This window comes from Cupressus sempervirens, chromosome 1 (genome assembly GCF_028749045.1).
Source record: "Cupressus sempervirens isolate cs-2001-9-10 chromosome 1, ASM2874904v1, whole genome shotgun sequence".
NCBI classification, from domain to species: domain Eukaryota; kingdom Viridiplantae; phylum Streptophyta; class Pinopsida; order Cupressales; family Cupressaceae; genus Cupressus; species Cupressus sempervirens.
Genome location: NC_143118.1, coordinates 646,559,818 through 646,583,831, shown reverse-complemented (window position 1 = coordinate 646,583,831; position 24,014 = coordinate 646,559,818). Strand labels below are relative to the sequence as shown.

Sequence of the window (24,014 nt, the reverse complement as noted above, 5' to 3'; positions counted from 1 at the left end):
TTTCTCCAAAGGATTTACTATAATCTGATGCAACTGTTAGAGAGTAACATTAGAGTTTGATTTGATACAACCTACAACCTTGCTTGCCGATTAAAAATCACTATTTAGTCCTCAACTCTGCTTGGCTTCCTATCTTAGTAGTTCTGACGCTTGTTCACTCTTCGAGCATTCATCTTCATTAAGCCTTCTTGCTTAGTTCACCATTGCAAACTTCTCCTCTTGTGTCACTTGATGAAGCAAACCCTTCTTCCTTCACCTTGTCTGATTTTTGCATCCAAAATCTTTCTGACCTCTCAACCTTTACTTCATGACCAAGCATCCCTAGATATAGGGAATTAGAACTCTTTTTCTCACTCAATATCCTTCTCAAAAATTAGGGTTTTCGATGGATTAGGTAGGATACAATGTATCTACCCCATATCTTGTCTTCTCTAGAAACTTCTCCTAGAATCCATTTGAATTTGCCTCCAAAATGGTTTACATAAGATTTTGTGCCTCCAACTCATCAATCTTATCTTCCTCCTGATTCACAAGTTCCAAGAAAACAAACTTGTCGGCTTATATTTGGCAAATCTTTGATCTTTTTCATAATGCAACAACTTGACATTATCAATTTACTGATGCTCGGCACATACTGTGTTACTCGGCATCTACTGTAAAATCACTTGGCATCAACTAAATTTTACTAGTGCTTGACACATACTAAAATTCACTCGGCATCTACTAACTTGCTCGACACCTATTAGTTTGCTCGACATCCACTAGAAAATGCTTTCACTTGGCTCCAACTGACATTTTTCTTGGCTTGCACTAACTTTAAACTCGACACCTTCTATCAACTTGGTCAAACTTAGAAAATGAACTTTGTTCAACCTTTTTCATCTGAACTTTCTAAGTGTAGCCAAATATTTTGTAAGCCCAAGTAGATCATCAATACATTATGTTATCACTATCTTAACTGATTCTTGCACTTCAATACATAATCATAACTCAACCTTTCCTCCAGGTACTTTTGTTACATCTTGTTGATCAAATCCTCTTCATCAATCAACTAAGTGATAGTGCTTGAAACATATAAGCAATTGTCTTACCAACACATAGCAAGTTTGATATCAGTGACAAAACAATGATTGAAAACACTTCTTACAACAATGTTCTAACTTAAATGATCTTTTTAATCATATATCAACAATCTCCCTCTTTGGCATTGATGACAAATCAAACTGATTAACCAGTCAAACAAATAATGAACATCTTGTTCTATCAAACTAACTAGGTTAAACAATAAGGCAATACCAAAAAGAAATCTTGTGAATAACACTTCTCCCTCTACTAGCAACTCCTTCTTAGGTTACAAAACATCCTTCTTATCTGATTCTCTTCTGTCATGGATCAGCACAATATCTGATCCCCTTTTGATTATTTTATGCTTTCTCCCTCTTTCTTTCTTTCAGTCTTCTGATCTTCTGATTGATGTACCTTTGCTTCATTCTTTTGATCTTCTGATGATGTACTCTCACTTCATTGTTCCTCTTGTGCACTAATCAGTTCATTGTTCTTTCTCTCAATGTACTTTCTCCCTCTAACTTTTTCTGCTTTGACCATCTTCCTCTTGATTAGTATGCACTTGATCAATTTCTTGTACTTTTTCCCTCTTTGACAACAATGCCAAAGACATATACTCAATACTTGGCATCTTTTGTATATGCAGATATAAGCTTTTGTAGGCTCTTTAATTTTCTCCCTCTGTCACCTTGCTTGTGACTGATTTGAAGTTTCAGTTTTGTGATTACTTTAGGAAATTTCCTAAAGTAAGATCCATTGCATCAATTTGTATGAAATAAATGTCAATTTGTTTGATGCAAGATACTCCCTCTATCTTTTATATAGCCTTTGATAGGGGTATCACCCCTAATTTACCTCTCAGATACTCATAAGCATCCTTAGGTAATGCTTTGGTGATGATATCATCAATTTTCTCTTTTGTGTTGATGTATTCCATCTTCACCTCTTTGTCTTGAAACAATTCCCTTACATAATGATATTTTATTGCAATGTGCTCTATCTTTGTATGCATAAAAAGATTCTTTGATATGTTTATAACACTTGTATTATCACAATAAAGTGTCACTGGTTCAGTGATTTCTTCCTTCATTCCCTTTAGCAACTGTTTGATCCATACAATATTTGTACAATTAATAGTAGCAACAACATACTCTACTTCAACAATAGATTGTGAAGTACAACTTTGCTTCTTGCTTGTCCATGTAACAAGTCTTTTTCCTAAGAAGAATGCTCCTCTACTGGTGCTCTTCCTATCATCAATATTCTTGCCCAATCAACATCAGTGTAGTCTTTTAGCTCAAAATTTTCATTCTTCTTATAGTATAAACCATACTCCTTTGTTCCTTTCGAGTATCTCATTATCCTTTTCACTACCATTAGGTGATTTTCTCTCTTGGGTTAGCAGAGAATCGAGTAACTATTCCCACAACTAATGCAATATTAGGTCGGTTGTGTACTACATATTGCAATTTTCCAATCATGGATCTATACAATGTTTGATTGACGTCATCTGATTCATCATTCTTTGATAGCTTAAATGTTGTTACCATAGGTGTACTTACTATTTTTGAGTCCTCAAGTCCTCAAGTCTTCAATATCTCTTTGATATATTTTGACTGAGTGATATATACACCATACTTCATTTGATATACTTGTAGTCCCATAAAGAATTTGATCTCACCAAACATTGACATCTCAACTTCTTGCTTCATCTGATTTGCAGAGTCTTTACACAAATCATCTTGTCCTCCAAATATAATGTCATCAACAAAAAAATCAGATATCGGTATACCTTTTTCTTCATCTATCTTCATGTATAAATTGTTGTTATCATCTGTCCTTTCAAATCCAATCTTAACAAGATAAGTATGAAGTCTTTCATACCATGCTCTTGGTGTTTGTTTCAATTTGTTCAGGGCTTTGTACAGTCTACATACCATTTTTTATTGTTTTTGTCCACAAATCCTTTTGGTTTTTCTATGTAGACCTCTTCTTCTAATATTCCATTTAGAAATGTAGACTTGACATCCATCTGGTAAACTTTGAAACCTTTGTAAGTAGCATAAGAAAACATAATTCTTACTCCTTCCATTCTTGCAACAGGGGCAAATGTTTCACCATAGTCAATTCCTTTTTCTTGTGCATGTACCTTTGCAAACTAGTCTTGCTTTATTTCTTGTTACTTCACCATTCTCATCTAGCTTGTTCCTGAATACCCATTTTGTGCCAATCTCATTCTTGTCCTCTAGTCTAGGAACTAGGCTTCAAGTCTTGTTCTTTTCTATCTGTCTCCAAGTCTTGTTCTTTTCTTCTTCCATAGCCTTGTACCAATCATCATCTTCCAATGCATCTTTTACTATCTTAGGTTCCTTTATGCTTAGCAAACATGATTCACCTCTCAATCAATTTTTTGTCATTGGCCTTACATCTTTGTCTTTGTTGATCTGATCTAAAGGATGGTGTCTTTTAACATATTTGGACAGTCTAGGCTTAGTTCTTGTGGCTACATTTTGTCTCTCAGCTTCAATATCGCTATGTGCATCTTTGTCAGGTATTTCAACATCTCTTTCATGTATGCTAATCTTAGAGTTAGATTGTGCATTCTCCTCAATTTGCAACTCAGCATCTGAATGCAACTCAGCATTCACAGGGTGTGACTTGACAATTGCTGAGACTTGCTATTGATTTGCTGCATGATTTGTGACATCTTCTTCAGTAGGCATTCCTTCATAATAGTATGCAAATGTCTTGTAATCTTTTGGTTCTTTTATAGGTTCCGCTTCATGTGCTTCTATAAACCCATCAAAGTTCACATTTGCACTTTTCACAATTTTGTTAGTGTTAGTAATTAAACACTTGTAAGCTTTACTTCTTGTGGAGTAACCAAGGAATATACCTTCTTCGCTCTTTGCATCAAACTTTCCACTCCTAACATCTTTGAGAATATAGCATTTTCTTCCAAATATCTTAAAATATTTCACATTAGGTGGATGACCATACCATAGTTCAAAAGGAGTTGAGTGAGTACCTTTCTTTACTTGCACATGGTTCAGAGTGTATACTGTAGTACTTACAACTTCTCTCCAGTATTTCAGGGCAATATTTTTCTCCATTATTAGTGTTCTAGCACAGTCCATTACATATCTATTTCTTGTTTTAGAAATTCCATCTTGTGGGGAGTTCTCGGTGCTTATGTTTGTCTTTTAATTTCTCTGTCATTGCAGAACACTTCAAATTCATGTGAAGTGAATTCACCTCCTCTATCTGATCTCAAGCATTTCAAGCTCTTACCTGTTTCTTTCTCAACTCTTGCCAACTACCATTTAAACATTTGAAAAGCATCTAATTTTTGTTTTAAAAACATGATAGTCATCATTCTAGAGTAATCATCAACAAGCAACATTATATACATGTCTCCTTTGTAGCTTTGCACTTCAATAGGTCCACACAAGTCAGTATGAACAATTTCAAGTATTTCCTTACAGGTATAAGCTTTACTTTTAAAGCTTGACTTTGTCATCTTGCCTAGCTGACATTGTTTGCACATTATGTTTTTTGATTTCTTCAACTTAGGCAAACCTCTAACTCTTTTCATGTTATTTGTACTAATCAGATTATCAAAGTTAACATGACATAATCTCTTGTGCCAAAGCCATACATCATCAAATTTTGCAATAAGACAAGTAGCATCTTCTATATCCAAATAGAATAGATTACTCCTAGTTTGATCACCTTTTTTGATTAGATTTCCATTTGTATCATATATCTTGGCTGATTTATTTTCAAACTCAACTTTGCACCCCAAATTATTCAATTGTGACACACTTAACAAATTATAATTCAATCCTTCAACTTAATAAGCATTGTCACCTGAGATCTTGTCTATAAGCTTAATAGACCATTTTCCTTTTATTGAACATGGTGCATCATTACCAAATCTTACAATATTTCCATCATAACAAGTTAAGGTAATGGACTTACTTTTGTCTCCAGTCATGTGATGTGAGCATCCACTGTCAATGATCCATTTTTCATTCTTGTTCACACAAGTCATAAGTGCAGTAGCCTCATCCTCATCTAATTCATCCTTCATTGCAACATATACCACTTCCTCACCATTTTCATCAGAGTTGTTTTCATCAGCAATATAGCATGACTTCTTTCCTTTATCTTTGTAGTCTCTTCCATCATCTTCTCTTCTGTTATTGTACTTGTTCCCTTCTCTCGAGTTCTTCTGTGTACATCTTGCTGCAATATGACCAACTTCATTGTAATTAAAACAAATGATAGGCAACTTACCTTTGAATTTACCTTTTCCTTTGTGGAATCTTCTTGCCAACAATGCTCCCAATTGTTCATTATCTTCTTCATCTGTATTGTTGTCACTGGATGCATACTTTATCTTTCTTTTCTTCTTATTGGGCTTTACCTCCTCAGAATCCTTCAGTAACAATTTGGCTTTGAAAGTTGATTCAATACTCTCTGGTCTATAGTTGTTAAAATTAGATAACTCAAATACAGTGAGTCTACCTACTATATCTTTAAGGATTAGATCATTTCCTAGTATACATCTTAACTCTTGAATTGTAGATACTCTAATGGCATATACAGGCAACAATGTTCTTAAGACTTTACTTATCACAGTTTCATCATCTATTTTACTAGTTGCACCTTTTATAGCACTAACAACCTCTTTTATTCTAGCAATATATTGAGCAATGTTTTCACCTTCTTCCATTCTCATGTCATCAAACTTACCTCTAAGGCTCTCTGACTTAGCTCTTTGAACATTTTTGTCTCTTCCATAGATGGTGTTCAGGGAATCCCACATCTGCTTCACACTTTTAAGGTCTTTGATATCATCAAACTCAACATCGCTCAGGGCAGAGGCAATCTCCAACATCGTTTGATTGTCCTCTTTCTTTTTCTTCAAATCTTCAGTAGTTAGGGCTCCTGCTGGATCAACATGTTCTATTGTAATGCAAGTTTGTGCATAGTCTCCAAGTCCTCCAAGGTGTAGATTCATCAAACTTTTCCATGCAGGAAAGTTATCTTTGTTCAGCTTGGGTACCTCTCTCTTTGACATCTTGATCTTTATGCTTTTAGTACCTTGAAACTAATCCTTTTAAGCAAAGGCGCTCTTATACCAATTGTTGGAATTCTTTAGAATAAAACTTTCTTAACCATGCATGCATTCATTGTGTGTAAACCAAAACTGATATGTTACTGTTAAACTAACATGCAAAAATGTAAAGAATAAAACACAACACATCCATCAGTACACATGACACAATGATTTAATGTGGAACCCAATTTGGGAAAAACCACCAGTAACATGCTACTCCTTTCTCACTCTTCTGAAGTGATGCCCTATTAAAGGTTACAACACAAACTATTAAATGTGACCCGGTTAAGGGATTTCAATCACCCTATTAAAAGTGAGCCTTGTTAGAGGACTTTAGGTCATTCACTTGGAATGCCACCCTATTAAAGGATTTTCCAATGATTGTTAAGTCAACCTTTCTCCAAAGGATTTACTCTAATATGATACAACTGTTAGAGAGTAAGACTAGAGTTTGATCTGATACAACTTACAACCTTGGTTGTAGATTACAGATCACTATTCGGTCCTCAACTTTTCTTGGCTTCCTATCTTTGTAGTTTTGACAGCTTGCTCATCCTGTAAGCATTCATCTTCATTAAGCCTTCTTGCTTAGTTTTCCATTGCAAACTTCTCCTCTTGTGTCACTTGATGAAGCAAACCCTTCTTCCTTCACCTTGTTAGATTTTCACATCCAAAATCTTTCTGACCTCTCAACCTTTGTTTCATGACCAGGCATCCCTAGATATAGGGAATTAGAAGTTTCTTTCTTGCTCAATATCCATATCAAAAATTAGGGTTTTCGATGGATTAGGTAGGATACAATGTATCTACCCTATATCTTGTCTTCTCTAGAAACTTCTCCTAGAATCAATTTGAATTTGCCTCCAAAACGGTTTACATAAGATTCTATGCCTCCAGCTCATCAATCTTATCTTCCTCTTGATTCACACGTTCCAAGAAAACAAACTTGTTGACTTTTATTTGGCGAATCTTCGATCTTTTTCATAATGCAACAGCTCGACATTATCAATTTACTAATGCTCGACACATACTATGTTACTCGACATCTATTGTAAAATCACTTGGCATCAACTAAATTTTATTAGTGCTTGGCACATACTGAAATTCACTCGGCATCTACTAACTTGCTTGGCACTTTTTAATTTTCTCAGCATCCACTAGAAAATGCTTTCACTCACCTCCAACTGACTTTTTGCTCGGCTTGACAAACTTTACTCGACACCTTCTATCGACTTGGTTAAGCTTAGCAAATGAGTTTTGTTCAACCTTTTTCATTTGAACTTTCTAAGTGTAGCCAAACATTTTTTAAGCCCAAGTAGATCATCAATACATTATGTTATCACTATCTTAATTGATTCTTGCACTTCAATACATAACCATAACTCAACCTTTCCTCTAGGTACTTTTGTTACATCTTGTTGATCAAATCCTCTTCATCAATCAACTAAGTGATAGTGCTTGAAACATATAAGCGATTGTCTTACCAACATATAGCAGGTTTGACATCAATGAAAAACAATGATTGAAAACACTTATTAAAATAATGTTCTAACTCAAATTATCTTTTCAATCATATATCAACAATTATTTCTCCACATCTTTGGTTTCTTCATAGACTGGCTGTTAGAGATACCCTTGAACGAGATACCCTTACCTTTATAGACTGGTCGTTAGAGGAACTTGATTCATTCACATAGCAACAGTCCCTACAAACTGGTCATTAGAGATACCCTTGAAAAAGATCGAATCTCTTTGGCATGTAAATATTATTAGAATACGTTAAAATCTGTATAGTGATCGATTAGGGTTTTGAGATGAATAATAAAACTAATGATGGTTCACCACTCTAGGGATTCGCTACAAAATTGCATGATATTTACATGAATGAAAAAATGTAATAAGCCTACAATTGCCAAAATTTGTTAGACCGTGAAATTTAAAGGAGACCACAAAATTTGTTAGACCCAAGACTAGAAAAGACATAAATTTTCTTAAGCAATTTGACCTTGAGGCTCAAAATGTACACTTACCTTAAAACTTGAAAATTGATTCAACAAATGGAACTAGACACTATTGTACCCTTAATGTGGATTAAAACATTCTTCCAAGGTTGTTGAATAGAGCATCCCGAGCAATGAGCAGACATAGCAAACTCATTGAAAGGATTCATGAATTTCATTAAGGAAAAAATAAGTAATATTTTCCCACATAGAGCCATTTGGGCTAAAGAATAACAATCCAAACATATTTGATTAAAAAAATGATGAAATCATATATATTGCCCATGATCAATTAGGAAGAGTAAAGCCTTTATTGCATAAATTGTTAGTAGTCAATACCTTATTTTGAAAGAACAACTAGCAAAAGATATCTATTTTAGGAATTAGAGAGTTAATCCAAGATTTAGACCAAAATGAACTCTCAAAGTCTTTAAAATTCATAGATAAAATAGAGGAAACAAAGAACCTTCCATAAAAATTGTGATTGTTGAATATATTATCATTAAGACTCGGTCTAGTTAAATAGGAATTTGGATTTTAGTTAATAGGAGGAAGAGTAGGATTCACATCCTTAAGTATAATTCATTCATTGTTTCTCTAGTAGCTTCTAACTTCAATCCCTAGTAAATTTTTGCATTTTTCTACATGCTGGAAGAAGATAAGATCTTAAAAAATAGGATTATCCATAATGTAACTGTCATCCCTAAACTTGCTCCTCCTTCCATTACCAAGATTCCATCTTTTTCCTTGCTTAACATGTTATTATCTTTATAGATACTATTCCAGATCTGGTAACCATTAATCCAAAAATCTAAATAGAGGTAATCCTCAAGGTTAGGAGCTGCAAAGGCATACTTTTTCTTAATTAGAGAGTTCCATTCTTTTTCCTCTTCAAATATTCTCTAAATTTTTTTAGAGAGAAGAAATTTGTTAGTCATTCTGATAGTGTTGATGCCAATACATCCCTTCTTAATTAGTTTGTAGGCATTTTCCTAAGACACTAACAAAAATGAAGTTTCTCCTCTGTGTCCAATCAAAGAAACTTCCCCTAGTTTTTTTAGTTATATTAGCATACTTAGCAAGAATAGAGAAAAGGCTTAATGCATACACATCCATATTTTGGTGAATAGACTTCAAAAGTTGGATTTTCCCAGCTTGACTTAAAAGGGCTCCTTTATAACCAGTCAACTTGCTATTAATTTTGTCAATAATGGAATTCCAAAAAGAATTAAAAGGCTTGATCCCTAATGGGAGACCAAGATAGGGAAAAGGGAAAAAAATCAATCTTACAATCAAGGATTTTAGATTTTTTTTGTCTCTCTTCTAGATTATTGATAAAGACAATGGAACTTTTGATCCAATTGATAAGTTGACCCATAGAATTAAGTATAGGAAGAAATAGAAATCTTTTTTTTTTTGCCTCCTTAACAAAATCCATTCACATCACGATAGTATCATCAAAAAATTGCTTGAGGGAATAAGGAGAAAAATTAGAAAAATGTTGGAGACCCTAAATCTTTCCATCCTGAACAAATATTCCAATACGTCTACCCAAAGATTCCACCATGATATAAAAAAAGATAGGAGAAATGGTGTCACCTTTTTTGATACTACATGAAGCTTTGAAGAAATTAGAAGACATGTCATTCACCAACACAATAATAGACAAAGTAGAAAAAAATAATGTAATGAAATTTTGACTGAAACTAAAAACCTTTAAAACTCTGCACAAAGATCCTCAATCAAATCTATTGTAAGATTTTGACAGATCCAATTTCATTAAAAAACTTTGTTTGTTTGAGACTTCCAGTGAGTGGATGTTCTCATGGACAGTAATGATTGAATCCCAAAATTTTCCTCTAATAACAAAACCTATTAGAACTGCAGTCGGCCGATCAGAACTACACTATCTTGAAGACTATGGCTGACAATTTTAACACCCTATTGGACAAGTTGGAACAGGGTAAAGGCCAAGATTCTAAGGATACGAAAGAGGACCAGGGTCCAAGCAAGCGAACAAGGGCTAATTCCAAGAAGAATGAGGGTGTGGAATAAAAAAAGTTGGATGATATGAAAGCCTCTACAGAAAACATGAACATCCTGGTAGACCAAGCAACAAATCTTTTGAAGACACTATAGTTGTCTTGGGGTTGTCTTTTTGCTTTGCTTTTCTTGTTTTTTCATGCATAGTTGTAATCTTGCCTCTTATTTTTAGCTTGTCTAATATATTCTTTTTTAGGCTATGAGGCCTTTTGTTTTGGGGCCCCTCCCTCTTGGAGTTTGACTAGGCCTCCGTTGAGAGAGTCCAAACTCTTTTCCTTTGGTGCATTATCAAATGTCACCGGTCCACATTGCACAACATCATTCTAGTAGAGTTTGGTGCTCACCCTTTTAGATTGGGGACCATCTTTGATTTATTTTTGCTTCTTCACTGGCTCTGGAGCTTCGCTAATTCCTCTGACGATCATCAGAGATAATCTTGCTTGGCTTATTGTTCCTCTATGGAGGTTGCAGATTTAGGCTCTAGCCATAGGTCTCATTGCTGGTACACCCAAGTCTCTACTCTCTTGGGCTCATTGGTATTAGTTTGGATCATCTTCCCCCCTTTCAATTTTCTCTGGATGCTCCAGCTCATCTTCTTCCACCTTAGTGGGAGTTGAATGAGCATGTTAGACTTGATATCTACAGACAATATGTTATCATGACCTAGAGGAATCCCCCAGGTGGGCTCCGTCCACGTATGGACTTTTATGCTGAGCACTTCCTTGATATCTAGGACGAGATCATCTTATGCCCCAGCTACCTTACTCGTCATTGGAATCACAATCTTTGCATTTCCTTGGGATCTTTTAGGGTGGGATCTCACCAGCTACATATTCAGACTGATCACCAGATCAACAAGGAGGACAAGATCTGTTGGCTTTGTCACCTCAGGGAGGTTGAGACCGAGTCTCACTTTATTTTTCGTTGTCCCATTTACTATGAGATCCAAGGAAGATTCTACTATTTTTTTAGAGAATGTCAGTCTCTTGCCTCATTCTTCAGATATATTGACTAGCATTGTCTTGCACTCTACCTTCAGGAGACCATGCGGCTTTGTGAGCACACTATACAACTCCAACTTTGCTCAATATCGACCCCTACATAACTCATCAGGTTTTTCTTCAATCCTACAGTCCCTGCCTGAGGATTGAAGTAGCCTCCCTTCACTTTCTTGGTTCAGACAAGATTTGTGGGACCTCATAGAGATCACACTAGGCAACATCCCTCTAGTAAACCTCAGAGGCAACCTTCTAGAGTACCTGAGTGTTCTAATGCCTAGCTTTCCATTATGGACTACTTCTCACCTGTGAGGAGTTCTTAGTTGTTGTTATTCCTTTTCTTGGTTTTTTTTTGTTTTTCTTTCACATTCTTTCTGCAGACACCGATTGGTGCTCCCCCTTGCTAGTGTTTTCCCTTTGTACTATTTCCAGTCCCTTAGACTGTCATTGGTCTCCTATTGGACATTAATAAATTTATCTTATCTTATCTTATCTCAGCTCTTGTTTCTATGATACTTTGTACAAGGTTTTGGGTCCTTTAAAAGCTATTTTTACGTAATCAAAACAAAACCTATTTGTTGGACAAATAATTTTAGGGAGAAGAGCCAACAACCTCAAAGTTAGGATTTTAGAAATAATATTCTATAACAAGTTGAAAAGGATAATTGTGTTAAATCCATCCACAAAATTAGCTCTTGGTTTATTCTAAATAAGGGAAATAAATGTACAAATCATTTCCTCTAGTAGAGATTGAGTGCCAAAAAATTCTTTGACAAAATTGGAGACTTTTTTAGAAACAATATGCCAAAACTTGTGGAAAAAGAGCATAGGGAAATCGCCCAACCCAGGGAACTTCTCTCCTTCAAATGAGAAGGTTGCTTCCTTAATTACTTTGGATGATAGGATAAAACTAAGAGATTTATTCAAAATATCATCAATTCTAGAAGGAATAGAAGTGAGAAGATCATTTTGATCAAGAGAGTTTAAATTATTGTCAATCAATAGAAGATTAGAGAAATACCCCACCATTTCTTCCTTGATATCTTGATCCTTATCTAACTTTTCTCTATCATGCTAAATGTTTTTTTATTCTATTTGTTGCGTTATGCTTAAGAGCTATCATATAGAAATATTTAATATTTCTATCTTTGGCCTTCAACCATAAATCTATTGATCTTTTCTGTTAGAATATTTACTCTTTAGATTTTATATTGTGGTACTTGACTAGAATGTCATTCTCAGAATTTATTAGATGTTCAATGTAGCCCTCTTCTTAAATTTGATCCTACATAACTATAAGATCATTTTGGGTTTCCACTTTCATTTAGAATATGTCTCCAAAGACTTCCTTATTCCAATTTTTGATCCTTTCTTTTACATGTCCATGTTTCTTTTCCACTTTGAACATAGTTGGCATTCAACTTTAATGCTTCACCATTCATGTATACATTTTGCAAGATTCAGATGAGCCAACCACATTCTTTCAAATTTGAAGGGGCGGTTAACCTTTCTAGACAAAATTTTTTCTGCAAAGATTAGAGGAAAGTGATCTAAACCAATACATGCACAAAACAAAAAAATACATTTATAATATCTCTGAGCACATGATACACTAAACCTCCAAGATAAATTATTTTTGTAAGTACGTAGGACATTGTTAAAAAGTTTTCACTTGGATGACTCCAACAAAAGAGAATATCGACATGCATCCTAAGCAATGCACATATGTAAGAGACCTTTATAAAACTTAAAAAAGTTTAAATGGAAGAAACAAAATAGCATTAGAAATGGAAAGTTACAAACTATAAAATTTTTGAATTGAAATGTGGCCTATTTAGACACAAAATCTAGAGAGATAGAGGCTACAATTATTTACAATATGAGATGACATAGGAAATATGGAACCTATCTCTTGGAAATTGGGTGTCTAATGGTGAAGAGAACATAGCATTCTACAAAATAGTTTCCTGAGATTACAAAACAACCTTATTTGTGACATTTATTCTGAACACAAACACTAGTGTCTCATTTCTTAGCCAACCAACAAGTCACTATTCTATTTCATGAATATTCAAACCTCCTTTAGATGTATCATTGGAATCACAATGATTTCTTCCACCCTTGTTATGACTCTGTCTTTTGGATTATCAAGCTTTTTATTAAAATTTTAATTGTCTTCCTAACATGATGTGGCAACATTATTCCATTTTCTTATATTATATATGAATTGTTCATTCAAAATCTTGTCTTTATCTTTATATCATTGTCTTGGAGCATCAACGATATTATTGAATATAATTGTCCTAGTCTTGAGTATAAATGTTTACTCTTCTAATCATTTTCAACACCAACATGGATATCCATGTATTGGATGATGATTGAGAGTTTATCCAAACTATGTATTTATGTCACACATATGTGTTGTTTTAATTGCCACTCCCAAATAGTCACCTATATATGCCATTTAGTGTTGTCATCACTTTACATTCATGTCCACTACCTGATATATTTATTGTAATAATTGTCTTATTTAAGTTTGAAGAATTATATAGCAACATTTATGTCCTTTACACAAAGTGATGTCTTCTTCAGAATAGAGGGAAAAGATTCATTTTAAATCTATATGTTGATTATTTTACTTCTTAAATATTGTTGCCTTGATTATCTATTTGGAAATAAACATTGTTGCATTAATTAAATCTTTACTTTATGACAATCATTCATAAATTGTGAACTACAACTCATCAAAATTAATATAAAAATCAATCATCATGTGGTATCCCTAAAGAAGAAATAAAAACCTTGGACCAAGAGGAGGTACATAGTACAACAGTGAGACTTCACATTGATCACAAAATGGATCAACTTACAATCATTGCCTAGCCCATTACAGATTTTTAAAACATTAACCAAGGTATGACATTTATTCTAATTTTTGTAAAAACAGTTTTGATCATGAGGTAGCATCCATATCACATGAACTCAATAACATGGTTGAGTCTTCCTATGTTCATACTCAAGTTGATAGTGGTGCACATGAGATATCCATACATATCAACTCTAACCCTTTCCTAGGTTGAAGAACATTCATTTATAGGCTATATCTCTTGACCTTATGTATTCATTACTACTTGTTCGATCAAAACAAAACTCTAACTATTGACCTTCCAAATTTGCAAAAAAAGTTGCTTAGCAACAATATTTGTTGCATGGCAACTTTTTGTCAAGTTTTACATCTTTTCCACATTTCTAATCATATGCTTTACAATGCCTTCCAAGGTGATAAAATTGCATATGCAGATGTATCTATGTATGTATGTATGTGTATATATATGTATGTATGTATGTATAGAGAGAGATCTTGTGGATTATGGAGATCAATGGAGATCTAGGATTTTGTTGATGTGCTCTTGTGATCACTAGGGTATTACAAGATTGTAATTATAGAAAATTGTTCAATCTGCCCGAGTGGGTGTATGATGGTGAAGAGTTGTATTAGGTGAGTAAAGCTCACTAGTGGTTATAGGAATATAGCTACATCAAAATAATTAGAAACTAGAACTACATATTCATTCTAATGAGTAGTTCAAGGGTCTTGATCCCGTGTATACGAGTATGTAGGCAACTTGATAACTATAGTACAAACCACAATATTTTCTTATAATTCTATGGTTCTCTTTCTAAGTTTATAAAATTGAAGTTTAAAAATTAATTGCATTTATGTACATCTTTTTCAAGTTTGATATTTCTCTTTTTTTTGACTTATAGTCCAAGAATAATTTTTCAAAACACATACTGAACAGTTGGAGATTGGGCCAAAAAATTGTAAGAACAATTGTGCCAAAAGAGCTAGAAAAAATGATTGTGCACAATAATCATCATTTTATATTTTTTGTTTGGCACAGTTGTTCTTACATTTTATGATTTTTGGTGAGAATAAAATTCCAAACTAATTAGGTAGGCGATCCAAAATTAAATCATAATTGGTTGAGGCATGTTTAAATACCTTATTTTACATGTTATTGAATGTTTCTTGAATGTTCAGGGTAGTAACTCCTTACACTCAAACTCTTTACTGAAGTTATTCTCACTGCCACAATGACACTACCTCTAAACCATGCAAAGGATGTTGAAGTGGTTCCCAACCTTGAAATACACTTATAACTTAAGAAATGGAAAAGTAAATGCAGATGCAATACATGACAAAATGCACAACTTGTAGTCTTTATAAATACAAATAGATCTTTTTAAAGTTTCTTATTACATATTAGCACAACAGAAAAATTGTTCCAGCTACATACATATTCTAGAATCTAAATGTTAAAACAATAAAACTCACTCAACCCATGCTAAGTGACAAGCCATAACCTAGTTCAATTGGTGTAGTTTTTGATTAGCTAGATTGATTACAAATTCCTATAGAACTATCATCAGATTAGGTACTATAAAATGAACAAACAGTTGTTCCCAGCTAGCATTAACTTGATTGGCCTATTTAGACCCATTGATTATTGTCACAAACTTTTAAACATAACTATATAAGGAGTGAGTTAGGATGTATATAGGTGAACCTTACATTAACTGTAAACTACAACACAAAGGTTGCACTAGGGTATTACAAGATTGTAATTATAGAAAATCACTCAATTCACCCGAGCAGGTGTATGATGGCAAAGAGATCTATTACGTGAGTAAAGCTCACCGTTGGTTACAAGAATGCAACTACATCAAAACAATTAGAAACCAGAACTACATATTTTTTACAGTGAGTAGTTCAAGGGTCTTAATCCCGTACATACGGGTATGTAGCTAGCCTGGTAGGCGGAGTATGCCTCTAGTGTGCAAATGTCTTGGACATAGTTGGGCAACACTTAACCATGTATGTATTAGGTAGGTGATCCAAACTTAAATCATAATTGGTTGACGCATGTTTAAATACCTTATTTCACATGTTATTGAATGTTATGTGCTATAGTTAATGAATGTTCTAGGCTGTTGTACCAGTTCTTAAGCCCAAAATAGATAAATCATGATTTGAAATGCAAAATTGGGTTTTTAACTTAATGAATTAGCACACCAAGTGAAAGACATCCATTTTTCATCTCATGGCTCAAAATGCATTGTCTAAGTAACAACTATGAAATAAGTATAACAAAACAGACACCAATAGTGTTGTATACATGCCAGTCTCAGAAGCATCTCTTGCAATCACAACTGATGTCAAATATTTTCAGACTTGGTCACAGCTTCTCCAAACCAACATCTTCTAAAAGAAAGTTTTACATGTACCAATAAAAGTAAAATCAGAACCTCAATTCAAGGTCCAATAGTTGCAGCTAGGGCTTCCTCAGAATATACACCAAAACTTGCAACAACAACAACTATTGCTAGTTCAAAGTTGTTACTTGATGCAGTGAAAGATTGTGTGACAAATTGGGGATATGGGATTTTATAAAAAATGAATATAAGTTTCAGACAACCTAGTCCATGTCAATGTCACTAGTCAAAACCTCTTCAACCAAATAAGAATGCCCCAACTTCTCCTCCCTAAAGTGTTCAATATTAGCAATGGGTAAACAATTCAACATTGTGGTATTGAACTCAATTTTATTCCTTTCCACATCCTTGACCACCAAAATCTTTGCCTTGGACAGATAATATAGTGAAAGATCAGTGATGACATCTTGCAGAATATTCTTCTAGATCAATAGCACGTTGCATCTAGTGGCTTTGATCTTCTTTATCTACCCAGAATATAATTCCTCTCCTCCTTCAAAATCCTATCCATCATTGTATAATTAGAGACCACAATGTTATGCTCAATGTCTGTCTTGGGAGGTGAAATCTAGAACTATATTATGCCAATCTTTGTATTCTCAATCCTGGTGGGGCCTGCAATTGTATGGCTTGCCTTCTTATCAAACCCCAAACCCTTAACCATCTCTGTATCATCAACAATCTTCCCCATTTTTTGTAAAACTTTGATGTCCCTCAAATCCAAAATGTCAAGCTTTGCAGGGTCGACGACATTCAGGATGACGTCAACATCAAGTGGGGCCAATAAGGTAGAATACTGTCTGACAACGTTACTATTCAAAGAAGTGCTTGCACTTTTCACCAAAGAGTCATGGTCCATCAATTCAACAAGAATAGCCATGGTAGTTGAAAGCTCGACGACCTTCTTAGAGGCCCCTTGAAAGGCCTTTGACATAATGGTAGGATGAACACCCTTAAACAACAAATTCACACATTGTTTAAGAATCACACTGACGATGACAACTGTTGTCATGCTGTCACTAACAAAAATATCCCGAGATTTTGAAAGATCTAAAAGCATTTTAGCGGTTGGCTGAGTTACCTCCATTTTGTTAAGAATGGTGGTGTTGTCATTGGTGATGATCACATCACCTAAGGAGGTGCAGAGCATCTTGTCCATGCCCTTGGGACCTAGTGAGGTTTGAACTACATTCACAATGACCTTTGTTATGATGATGTTGGCATGTCGAATGATGTCCCTGTGCTTGGTGTAAACGTATTTTTCTGTCTACCCATGGGTGCTACACTGTACTCACCATTTTCAACTTCTTCCAAAACTTCTTTGTGTTGTTTGCTTCACCTATCAAAACCCTAGTAACAAATCAACATATCAATTACTCTCTAATGAAACTTTGAGTGTTAGATCGAATCCCTCTCACTCAAACAAGTTTGTTCTTACTTTTCACTATAGTCACTAGCGAATCCAAAGACTATACAATGAGTTCAAGTAAAGATGATGACTCCAATATAGAGCCCATCCATGAGAAAGAAAATGGAAATTGTTGAGAGTCAACTCTAATACAAGAAACACAAAGATAACCGACATCTCTATCACTCCACTCAAAAGAGCATGGAAGACGACAGAGGAGTGGAAGGGAAATCGATAGTTCACAACACAAAAATAAAATGAAGACACATAACGAAACTGAACATGTACCAATATGATTGAAAATGTGTTGAAGGCATATTGTGACCAAATCATGAATGATAAACTCAAAGACTCGAATGATGATAAATAAAATATATGTTAACCCAACTTGACACGATATCTAAACAACAAGAAAACATAATGATAAAAGATAATATCACTAGGGATAGACAACCATAAATACAAGAAAGCATAATGCAAATGGAAACGAAGCCATGCACGATAAATACACTGTGAATATACAATAAGAATCTTTCATTTTTTCTAATCATTCTTCTTAGCCTGTTATTATCTTTTTCTGATCTTATTAGCCAAATCAATTGTTTTGAGCTTTTTCTGATCAATCTTCTTAGAGCCTGATATACAATGAGAATAATTTTATTTTATTTGAAAACTCTAGTTGTCATCAAAATTACGGTGTCATTTGTCATTGATGGTATAACAAACTCATCAAATCATCTCTAGTTGGCATCAATAGTTTGACGGGGTTTTCCATCAATGGTATAACATACCCATCGAATCATCTTTGGCTAGCGTCAATAGTTTGACATTTTTAATTAGTTGTCTGGTGCCGACATGTGACATAGATGGGGATGATTTTTGATGGATCTTCCTGTTGATATACTGTCATCTGTGGAATGCGTCAAACTTTTGACACAATTCTAGCAATGTTGACTTTCAACGTTTAAATATTGAAATTCTAACCATAACTGCATCAAAAAATGGGTCCAAATTTAATAGTGTGGGTATTGAAGATGTGTAGTGGTTGGGGGGGGGGGGGGGGGGGTGGGTGGGTTGAAAGAGAACATGGGGAAGACTGCGAGGTGAGGGAAGTAGTAGTTACTAGAGAAGAACCTCAAAATATTAGAAGAGATGGCTATTGTGAAGAGGATGGGGTTAGAATGGCTATGGAAGTGCATAAGGGTAACGAGGAAGAAGAAGACTATAGGTCTGTTATAGAGGAGGACAAGGATAGAGGTGAGGTTGAGGTCTATAAAGATATTGAAATCTCCTCAATCAAAAACTTGAAGGGGTGCTCTGAAGACTCAAGTTCTGATGAGAGCTCGAATGAGGAAGAAATAAATAGGGAGGATATGTTGGAGGAGGATTACTTGGGTTTGGAGGAGAAGATGGCTCTTAAAGAAAAAAGGACCCTAGAAAAATTTGAAAGAAAGAATCACAAAGTTCAGGTGGGGGAAAGTCAAAAGAGAGGAAGGAGAACACTAAATGCTTTGATTCAAATTGCAAGAAGTGCAAGAGGGCAGAGTAAGATGAAGACGAGAAGGGGGGAAAACCCCTCCTGGAAGGGATGAAGATCCTCTCATTGAATGTCAAGGGATGTAATGCCCCTAACAAATATCGCTTGATCAAGAGAGGCCTAGATCATGCGAGATCGGATGTGGTTCTTTTTTAGGAAACAAAGATAAAAGTAGATGATGTAGGAGGTGCTAAAAGGAAGTTTGGCAAGTGGAAAAGTGAATGGGTACTTGTAGAAGGAGATTTAGGTGGAGTTTGTGTTTTATGGAAGGATGATTTAACCAGTGTTGTGGTGATGCATAAGGAGAGAAATTGGCAATGTCTTAAGCTAAGATCAAAACAACTGTAGACAGAATTTAATGTGATCAATGTTTATGGGTCGGTTCAATGTAGGGAGAAGAGAGTGCTATGGAAATCTTTGACAGAGGTTTTGGAGGTTCTACAAAATGAAATCACAATCTTGGGTGGTGATTACAATGCTATTTTGTACCTGGGGAAGAAAAAAGGGGGGGAGATTGGAGATCAACTATGCAGGAAGACTTCTTAGCCTTTGTGACTAATAATGGGCTAGTGAATACCCCCTTTAAGAAAGGTGAATTCACATGGAATAATAGAAGACTAGGGTTTGTGAACATTGTAGAAAAGTTGGATAGATTTTTCTTAGGGGGTGATTGGACACATGTTGAATGGATGGTGGAAGTTGAAATATTACCTATCCATGGATTGGATCATTTTCCAATTACTCTCAGAATTCAAGAAGATTGTTCCCCAGATAGATGCCCTTTCAAATTTGAAGCAATGTGGCTAAGAGTGGATGACTTTAAGGAGCTAGTGGAACAATGGTGGAAAAGTGCCCCTATGTATCAAAGGAATAAAGCTTTCTGTCTAATCAATATAACACCCTTTTAGTTGCAAGATTGGATATCCCTTACCACCAAAGTACTATGCTGATTTTCATTAAATGTCAATCTGGGAGCATGAACTTGAGATGATGTCTGCAAAGTATATGCTCTAGTTTTCACTAAAAGTCACTACTACTTTGAATGCAATTACTGTTAAGGAAATCTAGCTTATCCAAAGGAAAGATGACTATTAAATACTCAGAAGGAAATTCTAATTATTTAGCCATACATCTATACACCTACTACTGTAGGAACGTAATTGGTTCTGTTTCCAGTGGCTATAGGAACAACAGTTCTAACTTTAACTTAGAAAAATGAGTCTAACTTCTACTTACTAAAGTAAAACTCCACCTTCCACGTGGGCCCCCACAGAAGAATGAAGGAAAGACAACTCAGATAAAAGTGTAGAAACTCAGCAAAGGCATGTATTCATCAAATATGCAGTATTACAATAACTTAGGAAAAATAGTAAGATGTCTATCAACTCTATCTATCTATTCACTACTACTTAACCTCGTAGATATAGACGAGGTCTTATTTATAGAGAAGAACAAAAAAATCCTAAAACTATGACTTCCTCATGAAGGAAAGTCAGTTACAACTTTAAGACTGCAAACATGCAATTGGAAAGACATTAACTCTCTCTTAAATTCCCCACAAATATAGAGATCATAGCGAATGCTAGATTTGCTCATTTTATCTGTCTTCAAACAGCTTTCCAGGAATCTAGGTATCATGCTTTGCATGTTTAACTGATTGCTTTTATGCTTACTTCCTTGCTCAGCTGCTTTATCAGGTCCCGCTTTGTTATTTATTAAAACAAGTCCCTTCTGACTTTACTGCCAAGTCTTCTAGTTGCAACGGTGTCATAACGCTTCTCCTTAATGTCATCAATGCTTTAGCGCTATTCCTTTGTAGTTTGTTTAACTCCCGCTCAGCTTGTATCCTGCGATCAACATTTAATACACACAAGACTTCCCGCAAACATTTATTTTCATTTATTAGTTTATAAAGAAAAGACATTAATTATTCAACTAACAGTTTTTGCAATCTCTTCGGCTGCAGGAAGATCTACCCATGTCAAACATTCATGAAGAAAGATTTTTACCACAAAATGAATCCCTTTTTAAATATAATTCCGACTATCATTTTATACCCTAAGTCCATACTTTATACATCAAAAGTTCAAAACATTTATACTAAAGGATGATAAAGTTCAGCACGTTATAAAAAAATGTTCATAAAAAGGGCTAATAAAACTTCTATTTCTTCATGTCATCATTTTTCCCCCCAACCATCCTGAGGCTGGTCCCTTCAACATCTATAGGTTTCTGATCCTCATCCGCAGTCTGAGGTCATTGGCAATTTTCTCCCCTGATTCATGAGCTCTGTAATTAAAATACCCATGATTTTGTTTCAATCTTTCCCATTTTTGTTCTTCAGCAGTCATGTTATATTCAGCAAATAGATCATTTTTTTCAAGCATAGAATGCAGGAGTATTGGCGGTTGGAAACGAAGAGGTACCCAATAATTTTTTTGATTTCTTCCCAACGTCAGATACCTGGGCATCCTACTGATGGCTAATTCCAAATTTTGGGGAGAGTGCAACTCCCTAGTTTTCAGGTCTTCTGGCAATCGAATCCATCTTTGAAGAGAAGCTTGTAAAGCATCAGGGGCATTTTTAGAATAATGCTGCTCCCAATCCAGAAATGCCTGTTCGCGGATATGATGGATTTTGGTAGCAGCACTGCAATTATTGCTAACGAAAATCCAATCGAAGAATACTCTGTAAGTGTTCTGTATTTTTGGCCGAATGTACAATTGTTCAAATATTTCCTTTTCCCTATCAGGAGCAGCCTAGTTCTCTCGACTGATCTCATTCTGCATCCATGACATAATGACCCTAAACTATACATCTCCCACATACAACAATGAATTCCAATCTTTATCATCTGGTACAAAAAGATTATGAACATATAATTCACAGAGGAGATTCTTCAAAGTCATTGGAATTGAATTGAATGTTGCATAAAATTCTTGAGGAGTATGTAAAGATGGGTTCAATCCCCAAGTAATTCGTGACAACTGAAAATTAATCATTTTCTCTTTTAGGAACAGTGTATAAACTAGAGATGGGGACCTGCAATTTACAAGCTTTGGAATGAGCTTTGTGATCTTTGTGACACGTTGCTACAGGATCTTAATTTCATTATCCTTTTCTTCAATTTGTTGTGCTTGTTCCCTGATAGTTCTGAGCATTTGTTTCTTCTCTAAATCCCAATTTGCTTTCTCACATTGAAATTGTCGGTACAAATTAAAGCTGGTTGTGAAAAAAGTGGAAATGTCCAGTGGTGTATGACAACAGACAATAGGTCTATAGTCTTCAAGGCAGTGCTCAGGATGATGGTGGTCAGCAATGTTGTCATCCTGAGAATGCTGTTGTTCAACAAAATCATTATGTTGACAAGTAATAGTGTTATCAACTTTTTTTGAAGGGGCAATGGTTGTAGGATGGGGTGCAATAGTCGTTTGATCTAGAAATGTTTCAACAATTTCCTGAACCATTTCTTGTGCAACAGATGGATATTCCTTCGGTGGTAGATTATCAGTTTCCTCTACTGGGTGTCCAATCTCGAGCTCTATCTCTTCTGAGGACTCTGTGTCACTATCAATATTAATAGGACTATTTGGTTTTGCAAAAATTTCCTCAGGATTATTTTTATGTTCAGGAGTAGGTGTTGTATGCTCTGGTGACTGTGCAGGTGTAAGTACTAGAGTTTCAATATCAATAGGTGGTATAGGAGGCTCAGCAGGTGACGCAGGAGGTTCAACAGGTGGCACAGGAGGTTCAGTTCTTATATTCACCCCAAACATTCTGGTGACTCGCCGTGGGGTAGAAATTGGTTTCTTGCCCTTATCAACATATTTCCCTTTACTTAGGTTAGGTTCTTGTGATACTGGAGGTTCTTTTTCTGAACCTTCCTCTGCGGCAACTGTGTGTGATCTTCTCCTCCTAGGAGTTGAGGCTTCTATGGTCAAAATTTTCCTCTTTTTAGGCGTAGAAGTAGAAGCCAAAGCTTCTTGAGCAGTTCTATATACTACTTTTTTGACTCCTACAACAATTTTCTCTCTTGTCCCTACTCCTTGCCCTTTAGGTCCACCCCTTCTAGGTCCATCTGACCTTAACTTTACAAAATCATCCCATGTTCCCAAGTGCTGCCTAGTCAACTCTTTTTCAATTATAGCCCTAATCAAGCAATGGTGGGATACCGACTGGGTTTTGCCTTGCTGTATATAGGTGGCTTGCCTTTTGATGATATTATAAAGGAAACTTGGAAGATTTATAGGACAATCCCCATGCCACAAACCAGTCAGAATTTTGAAATGAACAGCATGCAAATAGGAATATCTTCCTTCATAGGTAAAATATCTTATGATAAATTCAGCAGGGTAGATAAATTGCAGAGGGAGTGATAACCATAATGTACCTTGCTTTTTGTTTTCCTCTAGCCGAGGATCTCTCAGTACTGAGAATTGCTCCTTTGCTTGTCATGCGTCCATATCTTCTGTCCAACGTTCTCCAATTGTGGGTAACCCAGAAACTTCTGCCACCACTTCTTCGATAAATTCTACCTAAATACCCTTAACAGTTGCATATC

At 35.2% G+C, this 24,014-nt stretch overlaps 1 pseudogene; it reads right to left on the bottom strand.

The window, feature by feature from the left end:
* Positions 1-16,711: 16,711 nt before the first annotated feature.
* LOC149579563 (T-complex protein 1 subunit delta-like) lies at positions 16,712-23,229 on the bottom strand (annotated as a pseudogene).
* Positions 23,230-24,014: the final 785 nt, after the last annotated feature.